This window comes from Dermacentor silvarum, chromosome 2 (assembly GCF_013339745.2).
Source record: "Dermacentor silvarum isolate Dsil-2018 chromosome 2, BIME_Dsil_1.4, whole genome shotgun sequence".
NCBI classification, from domain to species: Eukaryota; Metazoa; Arthropoda; class Arachnida; order Ixodida; family Ixodidae; genus Dermacentor; species Dermacentor silvarum.
The window spans coordinates 10,625,161-10,644,513 of NC_051155.1; positions in this window are offsets into that span (position 1 = coordinate 10,625,161).

The following is a 19,353-nucleotide window of genomic DNA, read 5'->3' on the forward strand; positions in this document are numbered from 1 at the left end:
ATTAAGCCTATTGCTTTATTCTGAGCGGTTCCCGTACTTTAGGGTCCAGCTGCTGGATGCCGCTTTCGAGGGCGGCGATAATCTTGGGCAGGGGGAGGTTATCTGTGGTGACGTTGAATTTATGACCTTTTGCCAGGACTGAAGTCTCTTCTGTTGTGAGTTTTCTCGATGATAAATTTGTTACTGTGTGCTTGTCCAACATTCCTGGTTTTTCGGTTTGCTTGATTAAAGAAGAGAGTTTTTTCTTCTGCGTTTCGCGGTGTTTCTTTTCCTCTGAGGACGCAATGGTCTTCGCAAACGAATCAATTGATGAAAAAAGATGATGGGGTACCTTGTATTCGAGCTGTCTTCTGGCGAAGAACGCATCGACTTCTTTCTTCTTAATCACTGTGTGGCACTCGTGTATCCGCGCTGTCACCAGTCTTTGCTGAGCCTTGTTGATGATGTCCCGGCCTTCCGCTGTGTTGATAGGTTGGCGCAGCTGGAGACTTCGTGGAACGATGTTTTGGTCTTTGCATTTCCGGGTGAAATCTAAGTGGGTCTTGAAGGTGGAGATGCCTTTCAGGGCTTTGATATAGTTCTTTGCAAGTTGCACTGCCTCTTGTCCGAAGTCTGCACGTATAGACTTGAAGCTAAACATTTCGACAGAATTACCTGTCTGGTAATTTTCCCAATTTCCCAATTTTCCCATTGGTAATCAATTTTCCCAACCAGACAGGTAATTCTGTCGAAATGTTTAGCTTCAAGTCTATACGTGCAGACTTCGGACAAGAGGCAGTGCAACTTGCAAAGAACTATATCAAAGCCCTGAAAGGCATCTCCACCTTCAAGACCCACTTAGATTTCACCCGGAAATGCAAAGACCAAAACATCGTTGCACGAAGTCTCCAGCTGCGCCAACCTATCAACACAGCGGAAGGCCGGGACATCATCAACAAGGCTCAGCAAAGACTGGTGACAGCGCGGATACACGAGTGCCACACAGTGATTAAGAAGAAAGAAGTCGATGCGTTCTTCGCCAGAAGACAGCTCGAATACAAGGTACCCCATCATCTTTTTTCATCAATTGATTCGTTTGCGAAGACCATTGCGTCCTCAGAGGAAAAGAAACACCGCGAAACGCAGAAGAAAAAACTCTCTTCTTTAATCAAGCAAACCGAAAAACCAGGAATGTTGGACAAGCACACAGTAACAAATTTATCATCGAGAAAACTCACAACAGAAGAGACTTCAGTCCTGGCAAAAGGTCATAAATTCAACGTCACCACAGATAACCTCCCCCTGCCCAAGATTATCGCCGCCCTCGAAAGCGGCATCCAGCAGCTGGACCCTAAAGTACTGGAACCGCTCAGAATAAAAGCAATAGGCTTATTAAGGTGCAATAACAACCGCCGAAGAGAAAGAAACTTGTCGTCTGACGAAATAAGAGCGCTGCGATTACTGAGGGAAGATGGGGACATTGTAATTCTACCAGCGGACAAGGGCAACTCAACCGTCGTGTTAAACACGCAGGACTACGAGGAAAAGGCGTCCACCCTCCTTAACAGCGAGGACTACGAAAAATTAAAAAAGGACCCCACCACAAGGACCCAATCAGTACTGAATAAGACGCTCGTCGAAATTTTCCGAAACCACCCAAGCTCTCGAAATCTTTATCTAAAATTAATGTGCAGGAACGGGTCCGCACCAGCCTTTTACGGCTTGCCTAAACTCCATAAACCCGGAATCCCCTTACGGCCAATCGTAGACTTTTCGTGCTCCCCACTTCGATCACTATCCACATACTTGCACCAGATTATATCACCACTCACTGGAAGGACAGCATCCCACGTGCGCAACCCCGAAAACTTCATCAAGCTGATATCAAATGTACGCCTCGAAGATGATGAATGCCTGGTCTCTTTTGATGTGATCTCGTTGTTCACCAGAGTACCCATTCAGTTAGCTATATCCGCAACAAGGGATGCCCTGGAACGCGACGACACACTCGACGAGAGAACCCCCTTGAGTGTAGACGAGATCTGCCGCCTTCTCGAGCTATGCCTATCAAATACCTACTTCACCTTCCGAGGCAGCTACTACAAGCAGGTAAAAGGAACTCCCATGGGGGCCTCAATTTCCGTCACCATGGCTAACCTAACTATGGAAAATATCGAAGACAGAGCTCTGAGTACTTTTTCCCCGAAGCCAAAAGTTTTCCTCAGGTACATGGATGATTGCTTCTGTATCGTGAAGGAGTCGCAAGTCGAAAACCTGCAGAGCCATTTAAATTCCATAGACCCGGATATACAGTTCACGTCGGAGCGCGAACAAAACGGATCGCTACCATTCCTAGATGTACAAGTTACACGAACCAACGGCAATCTAAAATTCTCAGTCTACCGAAAACCAACCCACACAGGCCGCTACCTACACTTCTCATCCAACCATCCGGCAAACCACAAGGCATCGGTCGTAAATTCTTTATTGAGAAGAGTCGAAACTCATTGCACATTGGAATCAGATCAAAAGAAAGAAAGGAGAACGGTTCTCAACGAACTCAAAAGGAACGGCTATACAACGGAATTCATTCGAAAAACAACCCGACAACAAAAAAGAAAAAACAAACTACGAGACCTACAACCGTTGACTCCCCCTCGACCACAGAAACGAGTGTCCATCCCATACGTCAAAGGTGCCAGTGAAGCTCTCAGCCGAATACTGAAAAAAGAAGGCCTCAAAGTCGCGCATAAACCGATGAACACTTTGAATATCCTCATTCCTAAACCAAAAGACCGTCCACCAAAAGAAAAAGCTCAAGGCGTCGTCTATAAAATCAGCTGTGCCGACTGTCCGGCGTCGTACATCGGGGAAACCAAAATCTAAGAGAAAGAATCAGACAACATGAAAACGACGTCAGAACATTCAACCGAATACGCAGCGCCGTCGCCGAACATTCCGAAGACGCCGACCACAAGATTTCTTTCCAAGAAACCCAAATCCTTCAAACAGAGACAAACTGGCGAAAAAGGCTGCTACTCGAGTCTTGGCACATTCAGAACACGGCGGGTAATATAAACCGCGTGAAGGGCATTCTTCCTTCCTTGTATGTTCATGGCCTGGCAGACGCGACGAAGGGAAGAAAGGACCCCCCGCTCTAGGTCAGCAACACCAAAACAACTCGTCCTCCCCCCCCCCCCCCCTCCCCCGTCCCTCGTCAACGAATTCCCGCGACTAAAGGGCGCCCGGCACCGGTCATCCTAGCCGACCAGCGACGCCGAAGCCCCCCCCCCCCCCCCCCCCTCCACCCCACCCCACCACCCCTTTGGTCTGTCTAGAACAGGTGCCAGGACAAGTGTCTCCGCACCTTAGGCTCTCTCTCCCTTCCTCTCCTTTGTTACGACGGACCTTTAAAAGCGGCACACCGCCACCTCCGAAGAATACCCCCTGAAGAAGGAGCCGAATTGGTTCCGAAACGTCGGGCTAGTAAATTTCCTTATTTGGTTGGAGTCAATCTCTAAGTCTTTATAGGTAAAGGGTACGCGAGAAATATACGCGGCAAAAAACAAGACAAACAAAAATAAATGGAACGCTAACTGTGCAACATTGTATACGTATGCCTCATTTCATAATTACGTGCACACGTCAGAAAACGAACATGATGGATTACGTATGTGCAACTTGCCTTTCGCCTTCTCGTGTTGCGAGAGCGCATACACTAAGCGAATTTTAACATGAAAGTAACGTTAGGAAAATTTATTGCGTATGCTCGCTGGTTCGTACGCAGCAAATATATTTACTGATCAATGACTACGTACTTGTAGTTACGTAATGAAAGAGGCAACAAACCACCAGAAAATAAACTTTTCATGTTTTGCTGTTATTGAATTCAGGTAACTATTTTAAGGATATGTAGAATCAATAGCGATGTTTGTAGTTCATCAAAGACAGTAATTTTCAAGACGATTTTCCACTCAATATAATGCAAGCACAAACATCGTCACGCGCCATGAATGCTTGTTAGTTTAAGTAAAAAATCACATGTTACGCAATAACTATGATACAATGAGAAGTTACATGTTGGTAATTTCAAAGAGGATTCACGGATTATTAAAACAAGGCTATTGCAGTAATAACTTTTACGTAACAAATTAGTAAATGGCTAGGCCAGTAGTAGCTATCTATTCATTGCATTGTAGAAAAATTGTTTGTTTAGCTATTGGCACCGGGCGGCCGTTGTAAGGCGCCAGCGGCGCGCCGGCGATATTCTGGCGAACAGCGCCGCGAACGGCACCTGTCAAAGCACTCGCATGTGAAGCAGACGACGGGACGAAGGCGCTCGGTGCTTCCAGTGATTTGGCACTGCGGGTTTTAAGGGCTGACGCACCGGAAAACGCATTTTCGTGTGTCTGCTTTTGAGAAAGGTCGTCATTTGTACGAGGCAGATCACATTCGTGGCATCAAGTAGTATATAAAGCAGAAAACGAGCGCAAATTGCGATGCAAATGCACCACGCGAACGGAGCTCACCGCGGCAAGATAACACGTGGAACTCCAGCAGTTATATTCCAAATGTTGTTTTGCTGTGCGCGTTAACATTCTCGCGTATTTAATCATGTAAATAGGCGAAGAACACAAAAATTATGGAGAGAAAAAAAAAGGAGACATACGTCTTCCTTATTCTGTTTCTTGAGCTGCTTCGCCGATCGGACATGTGTCAGTCATTCTTTGTCCGTTGTAGTTCTTTTATCTTTGCAATGGTTCCCCATTCTTAATTGCTTATAAACTAGCCCAATCTTCAGTCACGGCCCATTTTATATAGCTTAGCGCGACGGGAGCCGTCGGTGGCGGCGAGTGTGAACACGCCACTGCGTTGGTGTTCGCCGTCGATGCACAGCACAGTCGTGTGCCGGACTCAACCAGAGTTTGGAATTGCTACGAAGGAAAATGTACATTAAAAGAAAGACTGATACACTGATAAGACGGCAAAATAACGACAAATGTGAGTGTTCGCCTTCGGTGCCCAAGCTCCGGAGTCGTTACACTGCGGAGGCGAAGACAGGCAAGTGGGACACGAAGCTCTTGCGTATGAACGGTTCTTTTATGAACCTTAGAACAACTAGACCATAGCAAATCAGCGTCGGAAATGTACAGTGCCCAGCGATTGAAGCGCTGGCAGCGCGCGGCTGCCGCCGTTTTTTTTTTTTTATTTCGCCACAGGTGAGCGCCGTGGGACCAAATGCAGTCATGATGCGTTACTAAGGTTCTCGCTTTCACTCTACACCACAATGAATCAGTTTGGCGTCCCCAGCGCTTACAGTCAGTGCAAAAAGCGCTGGCGACCATGCGATTCGAGTATCGCGTTTCAATTGCTGAGCACTGCACGCGCTGTTGCCTACAGACCGCACATATACAGACTTTCCGCCTGAAAAACACGATGCCGCGATGAACAACGATTGAATTTAATGGCCTAACCAGTTTCAGTCATGTTTCAGTAACTGTTGGTGCACCCAAAAACGCAGCATGTTTGATCAGACTTGGTTTCAAGGCAGCGCCTGCTGCGCGCGGCCCGGCCGCCACATGCCATACATTCGCGGCGCAGCCGCATGAAGGCGCCACCGGTCCAAATTCATCCCGCGCCCGGTGCCTATTGGCTGGATCGAATGGTTTTTCTTTCGAATGTCTGAATTTGAAAAAAAGCCTCACTCACGGTGAACCTTAAGGTCCATCATGCGCGAAGTTTGTATTGAAGAGATAGCGTACAGCAAGAATCGTTCGCGTACGCAATCTCTGAAGCGAAATAAGCCAATATTGCGGCGTTAGGGCCGTCTTTGCTCTTTTTCTTGCTTTCCTTACACCTTCTCACTCTGCTCTGCTCATAATAAAATATTGTCGTGGCTAAAAATATTCTAATAAATACATATGCATATAGCTGTAAACAACTATTGACCGTGAGCGAAAAGCGCGTACATGGTGAGCGAAGCGGTCACTGCACGCACGTAAGTATTTCACTTGACTGCGCGAGTAATTATAATTTACTTTTTTCGCTACTCTTATTCTTGCAAGGATGGGGCTATTGCCCGCGTACCCATGCAAATAACGTTTCTCTTTTTTTACGTTCTTTCCTTGCGCGGGCTCATTTAGCGCGTTTCTACGCACGCACATACCGTATAATACCGTTCCCGAACTCTAGCACCGGAGCTAGGCCGCGCTGATGAGTTTGATACTGCCGCCAGCATACTGAGAACGAAAAGACGCCCGCCGCATCATAGCTGTGTCTCAAAAGAACCGCCACAACATAAGCGTCAGGCAGGGCACCGCAAGGCAACGCTGCGCCGCACGTACCCACACCACGTGCTGACCGACCGGTGGCTCGTGCTCGAGGATCGGATGAATGGCACGCGACAGGAGGTGAAAAAGAAGAGAACAACGTTCGAAGGAGTGAAGCACAAGGGACGCTTTTGTTTGAGTCTACAACCTTTAGTTGACGGGCACAAGTTCGCCCAGAATAAATTAGTTTTTGTAGAAACGGCTGTCGTAACTGTTGGTTACATATCTGGTGGAGGTGCTGGGTATGATTCCAAGCCCCACACGCGCCAGGGAAGGTAGCCCGGATCCCCGAAGTTTGGAGCCAGCGGAATTAACGCCTGTCCACCAACGGACAAGTCGCCGCATACGAGGTGAGGCCCCCGAGTTTGGTCCTCTCGTCGATTCAGCAAGGGCAGCGGCAGCAGTCAGCCTAGGAGCCAGTGCGATGGCTACTCAAGAGATCCCTCCTCACATCGTCGTTGACTCACCCCTGACGCCAGAATCCTTTCACGGAGACACATTCGAGGATGCCGAGGACTGGCTCGAAAAGTTTGAGCGTGTCGCCAGATGTAACGGTTGGGACGAAACAAAGAAACTCCGGTATGTGTACTTCGCGCTGGAGGAATCTGCACGCACATGGTTTCAAAACCACGAAGCGTCGTTATCATCGTGGAACGACTTCCGACGAGAGCTGCTTGCAACGTACCCGAGCACGGACCGCAGAGAGAGGGCAGAAGCCGCTCTTCAGGCGAGGAACCAGCGGAACAATGAAAGTGTGACCATGTACATTGAAGACATGTCCCACCTCTTCCGCCGAGCCGACCCAAACATGGCTGAGGACAAGAAATTACGGCACCTAATGCGCGGTGTTAAACAGGAGCTGTTTGCAGGCCTGGTACGTAATCCGCCCCGCACTGTAGCCGAATTCCGATCAGAAGCGACGACGATGGAGAAGACGCTGCAGCAGCGTGCAAGACAGTACAATAGAGACGCAAGCGTCGCATTATTTGAAGTTGGGACAGGAGCCCTCCCCAGCAACATCGACGCCCTACGTGAAATGGTGAGGTCTATCGTTAGGGAAGAGCTGCAGAAATTGAAGCTGGTTCAAAGCCCTCCTACGGTGTCATCACTCGCTGATGTCGTACGTGAAGAAGTGCGACAAGTAATTTGTGAACCAGAGCCTCAGGTACGGCCCCTAGCACAACCGGAGCGTCAGCCGCGGATATCATACGCCCAAGCTTTACGGCAGGACATTGGACACGCTGACTCTGCCCGAACTACCGCGACACCCCAGATGCTTCCTCGCAGTATGCCGCCCATGCCGGAAGGAAGACCACGTAAAAGCGATGTATGGCGTACTCCAGACCGGCGTCCCCTCTGCTACCACTGTGGCGAGGCTGGTCACCTGTATCGGGAATGCCAGTATCGCCGAGTGGGACTTCGTGGCTTCTCCGTGAATGCGCCTTGCCCTCGAAACGGTGAGCGCCCTTACGAGATAGAAGCATTTTTATCTACACGCCGAAACATTCCGTACCCCCAGCAACATGAGCCTCGATCGGCAGCGCCTATGCGTTATCGGTCGCCGAGTCCGCGTCCATCCTCCATGTCACCGAGGCGTCGCTCACTAAGTCCTCGACGGGAAAACTAGAGCCAGCGACCTGTGGAGGCAAGGCCGCTGACGCCCAGGAAACCGAAGGCCCTCCATCGCTAACCCGACGAGACGACGGCAGTGACACCGCGACGAACAAATACAGTGATGGCGACGCAACTTCTGAGTTGCGTGTCATCATCGACGACTTCGAAGTGACTGCGTTGATAGACACTGGTGCTGACTATTCAGTCATTAGTAGTGTACTCGCCAGAAAATTGAAAAAGGTATTGACCCATTGGACCGGATCTCCTATACGTACAGCCGGGGGACACTTAGTCGAGCCTGTAGGAATGTGCACAGCAAGGATCGGAATTAGTGGCTTTATGTACGTCAGCAGCTTTATTGTTCTACCCGAGTGTTCCCGTGATCTGATCCTGGGCATGGACTTTTTGCAAGCAAACGGCGCAATAATCGACTTGCAAGAATCTCGTGTGTTGTTTACTACGGAAAATGCTGTCACCTTTTCTGATGTGGAACAGCCACATGTTGCCTCTCTGCGTATTGTGGATGAACACGTGACGGTGCCGGCAAGGTGTAGTGTGACTGTCATTGTAAGGAGCGACGCATTTCGAGACTATGAGGGACTTGTAGACGGAAATATTGGGCTGCTACTGGAAAAGCAAATATGTGTGGCAAGGGGCCTTGTTCACCTGCGTAACGGATGTGCGGCTGTCCTCTTGACTAACTTTGGCAATGAGGCACAACACGTGGCGAAGGGAACAGCCATAGCATCTCTTCATGGCTATGAACAAGTTACGGATATATCGACTCTCGATACAGCATCACCAGCATCTGGGACTTTAGACAGTGTGCTCGCATCTATCGATATTGACCAAGAGCTGTCATCACCACAAAGACATACGATTGTGAGCTTGGTCAAAGAGTTCGCCGAATGCTTCTCTACTTCATCGAAAGTCCATCGCACTCCCGTTGCAAAGCACCGCATTATAGTCGAAGAACCCGTAAGACCAGTGCACCAACACCCGTACCGAGTGGCTCCAAAAGAAAGGGAAGCGATAAGAAGTCAAGTACAGGAAATGCTCAAGGACGACGTCATACAGCCATCCAATAGCCCGTGGGCATCTCCGGTAGTTCTGGTCAAAAAGAAGGATAACACCCTACGTTTTTGTGTAGACTACAGAAAACTCAACCTCGTCACGAAGCGGGATGTTTATCCACTCCCACGCATCGACGACACCTTGGACAAACTACGCGATGCTCACTTCTTCTCTTCTTTGGATCTTAAAAGCGGGTACTGGCAAATAGAAGTGGACGAGCGAGATCGCGAAAAAACGGCATTTGTGACACCGGATGGTTTATATGAGTTTAAGGTGCTTCCATTTGGTCTGTGTTCTGCGCCCGCCACTTTCCAGCGGATGATGGACACTGTTCTTTCCGGACTGAAATGGCAGTCCTGCCTCGTTTACCTTGATGATGTGGTGGTCTTCTCCACTACATTCGAGCAGCATGTGCAGCGGCTGAGGGCAGTTCTGGATGCCATTCGCACGGCGGGATTGACCATAAAACCCGAAAAATGTCACTTCGGTTTTCGCGAACTCCGCTTTCTCGGACACATTGTCAGTGCTCAAGGCGTCCGCCCTGATCCTGAGAAGATCACGGCAGTAGAAAAGTTTCCGAAGCCAAGAGATAAGAAAGCTATCAGGCGTTTCCTGGGACTGTGTGCCTACTACAGGCGTTTCGTAGAAAACTTTTCTAAAATTGCCGAACCACTCACGCGGCTTACAAAAGAAGATGTCCCTTTCGTGTGGCAGAAAGAACAAGAAGACGCCTTCTCTGAGCTACGACGACGTCTGCAGAGTCCTCCCATACTTGCCCATTTTGATGAAGATGCCGAAACAGACATCCACACCGACGCGAGTAACGTTGGTCTCGGCGCCATACTTATTCAGTGGCAGAATGGAGAAGAAAAAGTCATTGCGTACGCAAGCCGTACTCTATCGAAAGCTGAAACAAATTACTCAGCTACAGAAAAGGAATGCCTGGCGGTTATATGGGCCATCAGCAAGTTCCGGCCATACTTGTACGGCAGACCGTTCCGAGCCATCAGCGACCACCATTCATTGTGCTGGCTGGCGAACCTCAAGGACCCTTCTGGAAGACTCGCTAGGTGGAGCTTGCGTTTACAGGAATATGACATCACGGTTGTTTACAAGTCCGGTCTCAAGCACAATGATGCTGATTGCTTATCACGTGCACCGATCGAATCTACTGCTGCTGAATACGAGCAAGATTTCCCGTTTCTTGGGGCTGTGAACACGTCGGAAATGGCTCATCATCAGCGTTCTGACCCGGAATTACTCCTGCTCATCCAGCACCTGGAGGGTCGGCAAGTAAAAGTTCCACGAGTTTTTGTCCGCGGATTGTGTTCGTATGTCCTCAAGAACAACGTCCTCTACAAAAGAAACTTCCAGCCCAGTGGCGAGACGTTTCTACTTCTCGTACCATCATCGCTACGACCTGAGATCTTAGAAGCTTGCCATGATGACCCTTCAGCTGGTCACTTGGGCGTTAGTAGGACTGTGGCAAGAATCCGCCAAAAATATTACTGGCCGAAGTTGATGAACTCAGTGCAGCACTATGTAAAATCGTGCCGAGATTGTCAAAGGCGCAAAACACCGCCACTCAAACCAGCAGGCCTTCTGCAACCAATACAGCCACCAGCAGTACCATTTGAACAGATCGGAGTAGATTTACTTGGGCCATTTCCCGTTTCGTCCTCAGGAAAGCGATGGATTGTGGTAGCGACCGATTACCTCACCCGGTATGCCGAGACTTCTTCTATCACAACAGCAACCGCCATTGAAGTGGCTCAGTTTTTCGTCACACACATCGTATTGCGACACGGCGCGCCTAAGGTTGTCATAACAGACAAGGGAACAGCTTTTATGGCCCGTTTGATGCAGTCTGTTATGAAACTAACGCATACTGATCATAGGAAAACCACAGCATACCATCCGCAAACAAATGGCCTGACCGAACGGCTCAATAGAACGCTCGCTGACATGATCTCGATGTACGTGGACATAGAGCATCGAACATGGGACAGTATTCTACCATACGCTACCTTTGCGTATAATACTGCAGTACAAGAGACGACACAGTTTACGCCATTTGAACTTGTTTACGGCCGGACCGTAACAACGACACTGGACGCGATGTTACCTGTGAATAACAGCAGCGAAGACGACCCTGACGTTAGTGAATACATAGAAAGGGCTGAAGAGGCACGACAGTTGGCGAGGCACCGCATCGTCCAACAGCAGCACGTCGACGCAAACCGATACAACCTAAGGCGAAGAGAGGTGCAGTACTACCCTGGAGACAAAGTGTGGGTATGGACGCCTATACGTACACCCGGTCTTTCGGAAAAGTTACTGCGCCGTTATTTTGGCCCCTATAAAGTACTTCGCCGGCTAAGTCCCTTAAACTACGAGGTAACTCCCGAAGGTCAAGTGCGCTCCACACGACGCAGGACTCGTCCAGAGGTCGTACACGTAGTACGAATGAAGCCTTACTACGAAAGGCATTGAATAACAGAATTTGCAGATGTGCCCAAGAATACCACCGGCCGTCCCTCAGCTTTGTTCTTTTAAAGCTGTCGGCCTGTCTAGGCCTTTTCTACGCATCGGGACGATGCTTCTTCGGAGGGGGACTAATGCCGCCAGCATACTGAGAACGAAAAGACGCCCGCCGCATCATAGCTGTGTCTCAAAAGAACCGCCACAACATAAGCGTCAGGCAGGGCACCGCAAGGCAACGCTGCGCCGCACGTACCCACACCACGTGCTGACCGACCGGTGGCTCGTGCTCGAGGATCGGATGAATGGCACGCGACAGGAGGTGAAAAAGAAGAGAACAACGTTCGAAGGAGTGAAGCACAAGGGACGCTTTTGTTTGAGTCTACAACCTTTAGTTGACGGGCACAAGTTCGCCCAGAATAAATTAGTTTTTGTAGAAACGGCTGTCGTAACTGTTGGTTACAATACGTTATTTTTTGCTGGCCAAGCACAAAGAAACGCTCAAAGATGGGTAAGCTCCATGCAGCACCACACTGTTGAAGTTAAATAGAGTTTAATTGCTTTGCGTGGAAAATGAACGCAAAAAACTACAGCGCGTAGCAGACGACCCTTGCTTCCCGCGCGCTTCGCGAGCGCGAAAAACTCACGGTGGATGGATGGATGGATTGGTGGATGAATGGATGAGGCTGAACCCTTTAAATCGGGTGGTGGCATACGCCACCTAGCCATGACTATGAACATATTTTGTACTTTGTCGTGGGTGAAATTTCACCTCTGCCTTGATTTTATCCACCAATCAGATAACCTCTGTTTGGTTATTTCTACCCGCTTAAAGTCTATTTTGCCTTCACTGTCCCTAAACCCCAATGCTTTGAAAAAATCAGCCCCGTTGCTTTGCACTGTAGGGTTAAGCCCTTTACAGAAAAGTATGAGGTGTTCAGCCGTTTGCTCTTCTTCTCCACACGCACAGCACAACGTGTAACCTTGGTACTTGACTCGGTACATCTTAGTCCACAATACTCCCGTCCTGGCTTCAAACAAAAAAAGAGCTTCCCCTGGAATTATCATAGATATTTTCTTTGGAAATTTCTTGTTCGAAAGTTCTGTATGTTCCCAGTGCTGATTTTTTCTGCATCCCTGCTTTCCACAGACCCATCTCTATTTCCTTAACCTTTTTCTGAACCGCTGTTTCCTGGTTTGCACCCCTCCTGCAGTCCAAATATTTGATTGACAGTTTTCTGGTCAGCTTCCTCCATTTTGTATCACCATTCCTCATGTACAAATAACTGACATCTCTCCTTGCCCACCGCTTTTCTGCCATTTCTCTCAATCGCTCCTCAAATTCTATCTTGATGCTGGCTTCTCTGCCCTCGAATGACGTCCATCCCATGTCACCCTGTACCCCCTGATTTGGTGTATTTCCGTGTGCTCCTAGAGCCAGTCTACCTACCCCTCGCTGCTTAACTTCCAACCTTGCTCGAACCTTTGATCTCATGCCAGTAGCGTACCCAGGATCTCTGCCAGGGGGGGGGGGGGGGTTGACAGTTTGCCAATACCATCTATATAGCACTAATTTCAATTTCTTCACAGGAAATTTTCAAAAAAATGCGCTTTTTGTGAGTGTGCAGACGATTGCGTGTCTTACATCTTAGTTGCAGTACTCAAATGCGCAAGGAAAGAAAAGGGGTTAAACAAAAGAGGGGGGTGAAGTCGGCTTCAGGGGGGGTTACAACCCCCGAAATCCCCCTGTCGGTGCGCCACTGTCTCATGCACAGGACCGCATTGCCGAAAGTCAAACTAGGGACCATCACCCCTTTTCAAATCACTCTCACCACTTCGTACCGATTGTAATTCCACAGTGCCCTATTTTTCATGACAGCTGCATTTCTGCTACCTTTAGCCGTTACATATTTTTCATGTTCCGTTAGGTACTCAGTCCCATTGTTTATTCACACTCCAAGATCCACACGGGTCCGGAGCAGCAGCGGCGCGGCGCGGCAGTTCACAGAAAAAGGCCCTCGCCGGAGCCGGCGCTTTGGACACTTCCCATATTCGCAACTCAAATGAAGTGCAGGAGGCGCGGCGAAAGCTAGCCGCGTCTGGCTACACTCTGCAACATGGCGGATATACGGAGGTCCCCGCGTCACCGGAACTGCTGTGTTTGATGTACAGTACACAGTAGTTTGATGATTTTCGTGCATTGTGATGCCGGTTTGCGCTGTTTTGTGGAAGGAAAGCGAGTAGCTTACGCCGACCAAACCATTTTAGCCGATCAGAGAGAGGCACAGTGGGTAATGAGGCTCAAGTGGTCGCACGGTGTGTGAAAACATCTGGCGTGACAGCGGACCCGCACGAGATTCTGATGAAAATCACCGATGTATTCGTTAATCCATTGGTCGTGGAACCGAAGTACTCGTGCACTTTTGGATGGTCGGAAAAGTACAAACATGTTTCTACTTCTTTGATGCACTGTTAAGGCGCGGATAGTCCGGTGTTTCGAGCGTGCGCGACAGCGGCCGGCGAAGTTAGATACGTCATGCTGGCCCCGCCAGGATTGCCGAAATCTTACAACCTGCTCAGTTCGGCACGTTTAACATGGCCCGCAGCAGCGCACCGACTTGCTCGGTCAGCTGTTGCCACTGTACATGCGGATAAATGCGCAGCCGGCGCGCACTTTCTCATTGTTGTTGCCTTAACACATTTTCGTTCGGCGAAGGCGCAAACTCTGCACGCTCTTTTCAGTCCAGAGAGCAAGCGAAACTAAAATCAAGCTTTGCACTTTATCGCGAGTATGCACTACGAATCTGTGGCGAACCTTTCCCGTTACTTCTGCGTTCCTGTTATCTATCTTACATTCAAGATTTGCGCAACGTGACTACTGCTTCGCTTAGCTGTAGTTATTCCAGTAGTTGGCGCATTGTTTCTCTCGTAGAGAACAAAACGATAAATAAGAAACCCAAAGATCTGCTTTCTACAATAAAACACATTTGCACACCATGTACATGTATGGCTTGTGCTGCGTGGCCTGACCATGATTGATTACTCCCCGCTGTCTACGAACATGTCGCTTATGGCTGCGGTGTAAACTAATGAAATAAAACAAATGTTTCTGTGTAAACTAATGTTAACTAAGCTACTGCATTACGAATCTAATTAATTTCCCCTGTTATTATATAATTCACGTATCCTGCACTTTAAGTGGCCAAAACTGTGTTCGCCTCAGAACTGCCAATTTCCTTCAGACGCTGATAAGAGATACAATTGCTTTGATAATTACGCATTTTCAAATGAGCGCCTTCTATTTTGCACTAGTAACACGGGTAGCGTGTCCAGGTCGCAAGGAAGGCGTACCGCTATGCCACGTACACCATAGTTATTTTGCACGCTGGCGCATACATGTGCTTACATAGAACGATTTACCGACGTTACCCGGGAGTACCTGAAACTCCGATGTACCGATTTTCGCTGATGTACCATACTCGGTAGTTCCACGTTGTGCGCCGCATGTATCCGATATAACAGTTTTAGTGAAGGAAAGCTTGAGTACCGCGGCGACATTTGCATCATAAAGAGCATTACCACGCCGGTTATCACATGAAACTGCATGCTGCAGCTCGCATACGCTGAACGTTATCACGATGGCAGTAAAAACCTCAACGCTAACTTCCTGAAGTTCAGTGTGGCACTTTACTGCAAACATAGTACAAGCAACAGGATTGCATTCTCTTCACACAAACAACAAACCGACCCTCGCCTGAAAAAGAAAAAATGAGAACTTTCTCGAGCAAGATGTTGTGAACATAACAATTGCCGTTGTCGCAGCTTATGATAAGATTCGCAATCCATGTGGCTCTTCGGCGCCGCAAAACTGCAAAACGCAGCATAATTCCACGGCCGTGCGGAGTTTCGTTGATGGTGGCGCGCACCCGATCGCAGTGCGAAGGCTACGGACGGAGCGTCTGCTCCGACGCTCCGACCTCCGTACGAGGTTTCCGGCGCTCGCCGCTAGGTGTCGCATGAATTGCTGGAGTCGCGAATTCATGTGGCTCCTACCCACGGTGGGGGATTGGCCAAGAAATGGGTGGATTATTCCAATTTAATATGGAGGATACATTTCCGAATATCTATGGAATTAGTATTGAACAGCGTAGAATTATATGTTAAAGTAAACCAGGAAAGTCATATCGAATGAGTAATAATTAATTTAAAAGTACAAAAAGATAGAATTTAGCAGGGTATTCGTTTGGATTCTGTAAGAAACGTTTCGACAGCGAAGCAAGCATCCCTGTGGTTGAATCCCGAAGTGGACGCCCCTAACGAAAGAATATTAGCTAGTAGCGAGCGCTGCCGCTCCAGAATTTTTTTAACCTCCTTGGTCGTCACCACGGTGTAAAAAGAACAGGTGCTCCGACGACGCGGGGACTGCCGGTGAGAAATAAGAGTCACTAATGGTGGTGTTTCACGTCTGCACCGTTGCGCGGCAGCACACGTTAGGAGGCTGAAAAAGAGGAAAATTCGAACGTGTAATACTGTACTGTACGCAAAGCGCGTCGAAAAAAATTAAGACTAATTTTTTTTACTGTTTCTGTCTTCCACTATAATAATTCAAATCCCTCAGGTGCCGAAACAGACGATAATGACTCCGACAGTGCGGTCGCGTCGCATGCTCAAGCAGACGGCATCTGTCAATCCTTGGAAGCGGGCGCCGACAAGTGACGCGGGCAGACGATAAGCTTTTAGTTTAGCAATGTTCACTGCGAAATTGAGCAATCTGTCATCGTCGTTCTTGGTAAACACTTAAAAAGTTGTCGCAGTTTCACCTGAAAGGCGAAGCATCAATTGCGATAGCAAATTTGAAGAGAGCTATACGGAGTAATGATAGCAGCTTTATCAGCTGTATAAACTTGGACATGCAGCAGCACCGGCAACACGCACCGGCAACTGTTGTCGACGCCGTCGGCGTTTTGCCCGCGTTCGCTCAAAATGCGTGCGGCGTTGGTGACTGTTGCCGGAGTCTCTGATATAAATAGGCACTTGGTGCCGCAGCTAAACGTCGCCTCCCTTCCCTTCCCCCTCCCTCCCCCACGGCCTGTCGCGCGTCGGAAGAAGACACGTTTGCTCTACATATATGGTGATTGTAGAGGAGGAAAGAGACGCCTACTTCTGCAGCCCTTAACGTGCAGAACAGCGCAGAACGCGCGTTTGTTCTCCGCCGTGCGTTCACTCCCCGTTAAAGCGCGCGTCCCTCGCGCCCTTTCACTCGCACATACAGCGTTCGGCCCGCGGCGACGATTTCATCTCCATTGACGTCATACGGAACCTCACGGCGACGGCGACGGCGACGGCAGAAATCTGCTTTTGAGTGTCCATATAATTGCTATCGCAATAAAATTCAGACGAACAGTCTGAATCTCAAGACAGGGAAGGAAGCTCTGCATCTCGAGCTGCGACGTTGCCTGGTGGAGACGGATTGTAGGCTAGAAGTGATTCGCACCAAATTGCAACAGCGGGTCTGGTCAGAGTTTCCATGCTCTGTGACAGAGTTTCCATGCTCTGTGAAAAGAGCCGACTGCATGGTTCGTAAGATGCTCTCGAACGTGGAGACCACGTCCTGCGACCAGGAGGTAGAGTACGGCTGCGAGAAGCACTTTGGCCCGGTTTACGTCACAGCTTCATGGACAGCAGTGCACAATAGATTTGTCTCGTCAGCACGTCCAGAAGAGCAAATTTGAGAAATCTGGCTAGGATCGTGTAAAACTATGCTATGAGATAGGCCACATGGGTACGTGTACGTGCCTTCTGCACATCTCTTGTGTTTTTTTTTTACAAGTTGCAGTTATCTCTAGTCTCTTTTCCGTCGTGAATGTTTAATAACTATGAGTGCGGCACTGGCAGAAATACTATACACTTTTGCCTAGAAAAGGCAGCAAAGCACTTCAGCAATTAAAAATACCATTATAAGATTTTGTTACATAAAGAGAGTGGCCTAAGGTTTGTCGTTGAAAACAGTCGCAGGCACTCTACAAGACACATGCTGCAAAGTGCGCTCCCAGCACGGTGGCAAGGGAATGTTTTGCCCCCGGCGCCCAGCCCCCTCTAGATGATGATGATGATAATTATTGGCATCCCCTTTGAAACGGGGCGGCGACAAATAGTCACCTAGCCTGCTTGATTTAATCATGTATACTATACATGTTCTTTATCTAGCATTTTTGTATACCTCTCATTCTTTTCTTTTTCAGAAATTTACCTTATACCACTGCCTATGATTTTAAGAGATCAGGTCGTATCCATCTTTTCCCTGCTTTTTTTCCACCAGTACTCTAATAGTCGATTAGAGTACTGGTGGAAGCTGCACGATCAACGGGCCAGTCGACGACCGCGAAGCTGCGCGCCTCCGCCACCGGCAACGAAAACATCGGCTGCAGCTGAGTGCACGGCTACCGACGAGAGACGACCGGCTCGGCTGTGCTCGCATCGCAGCCGACGGCGCCACTAATATCAGCGTATTTTTCTTCTTTGTGTACAATTATTTCGAAGAGCGATAACAACGATAAGAAAATATTGAGGCTTGTGAGCGTCGGTAATTCATTTCGAAGCGCCGTCCGCTTTAGCTTTGAAGCGAACCGAAAAAGGCCTAGCGACGATATCGGCGCCATCGAGCGATCAGCGGCGGTGAGGCTGCCGCACAAATGAGTCCCGGTCTCATCCTCTATACGTACGGCAGAGAAATCTCGCCGCTCGCGAGCAAAACCGCCGTCGAACGGCGGCCCGCGAATGGCAAACGGCGTGCGGCGAGTTAGCGTGCCGGTAACGTGGACGTGGACTCGGCGCTTCTCGGCTACCCGCTGTTGCTGCAGTGCCGGTCAGTGTTCATGCGAAGCGTGCCGCTATAGACCCTGTGTTGCGCGCACGTCTGGAAAGGCCAACACTGTCGCACTCTGTTCGCTCAGCTAACCCGACCGCTAAGCACGACTGTATTGGAAGACGAGCGATTTGGCACTTGCGTTGCGGGCTGTAATTACCTATGCGCAAGCGCGCACAGGCGAACAACCCGGCGAGGACGAGCAGGGAGCGCGCGTACCTGCTAGCAGACAAACCGGAAGTCGTAGGTTCTTGTTCGACCAATGGACATCGTTTCCGCAGCTGACATCACCAGATTCCCCCTGCTGACGTCGTGACGACCGCCGGGGTTACTGGAAAGGCGAGGAGAGGAGGACGGCATTGTTTTTTTTTTTTTTTTGGTTTTGTGGCGCGCCCGCGGCGCGTAGCGCTGCAGCGTTTGGCATCGTTGATCGTGACGGGATTCTGAACTCGAAGCGCGTGTTTACTTGAAATGTTCAAAAAATATCTGAGGTGGTTTAGGGGCCCTTTAAAATCATAGGTAGCGGTACAAGGTAAATTTTTGAAAAAGACAAGACGTATAGAAAAATGCTAGACAAAGAACATGTATAGTATACCTGATTAAATCAAGCAGGCTATTTGTCGCCGCCCCGTTTCAAAGGGGATGCCAATAAATCATCATCACCCTCGGTGAAGCGCGCTCTCCAAATGCGTGCGCGCAGCACACCCGCTCTCGCCTCCGCCAGCAGTGCGCTTCGCTTCGAGTTGTCGTAGCAGCACTCGGTGCGGATTTCGAGCTGCTCACTCCGATACAACTCGAGGGACGACTTTTCTTCTGGGGCTTTCCGCCACGCAGCTGCCTCTTTCTGTCGCACCTGGAGCCGTGTTCCCCTGCCCATTGGGTCCCTCGGCTTCTGCGCCGCCTCCTCCAGACAGATCGTCGGTAACCCAAAACGCCGACGCAGTGCAGCCGTTCTTCTCGTCCATTTCGTCAACTTTTCGGCGAAAATGGTGTGAACCATCACCTGTCGTG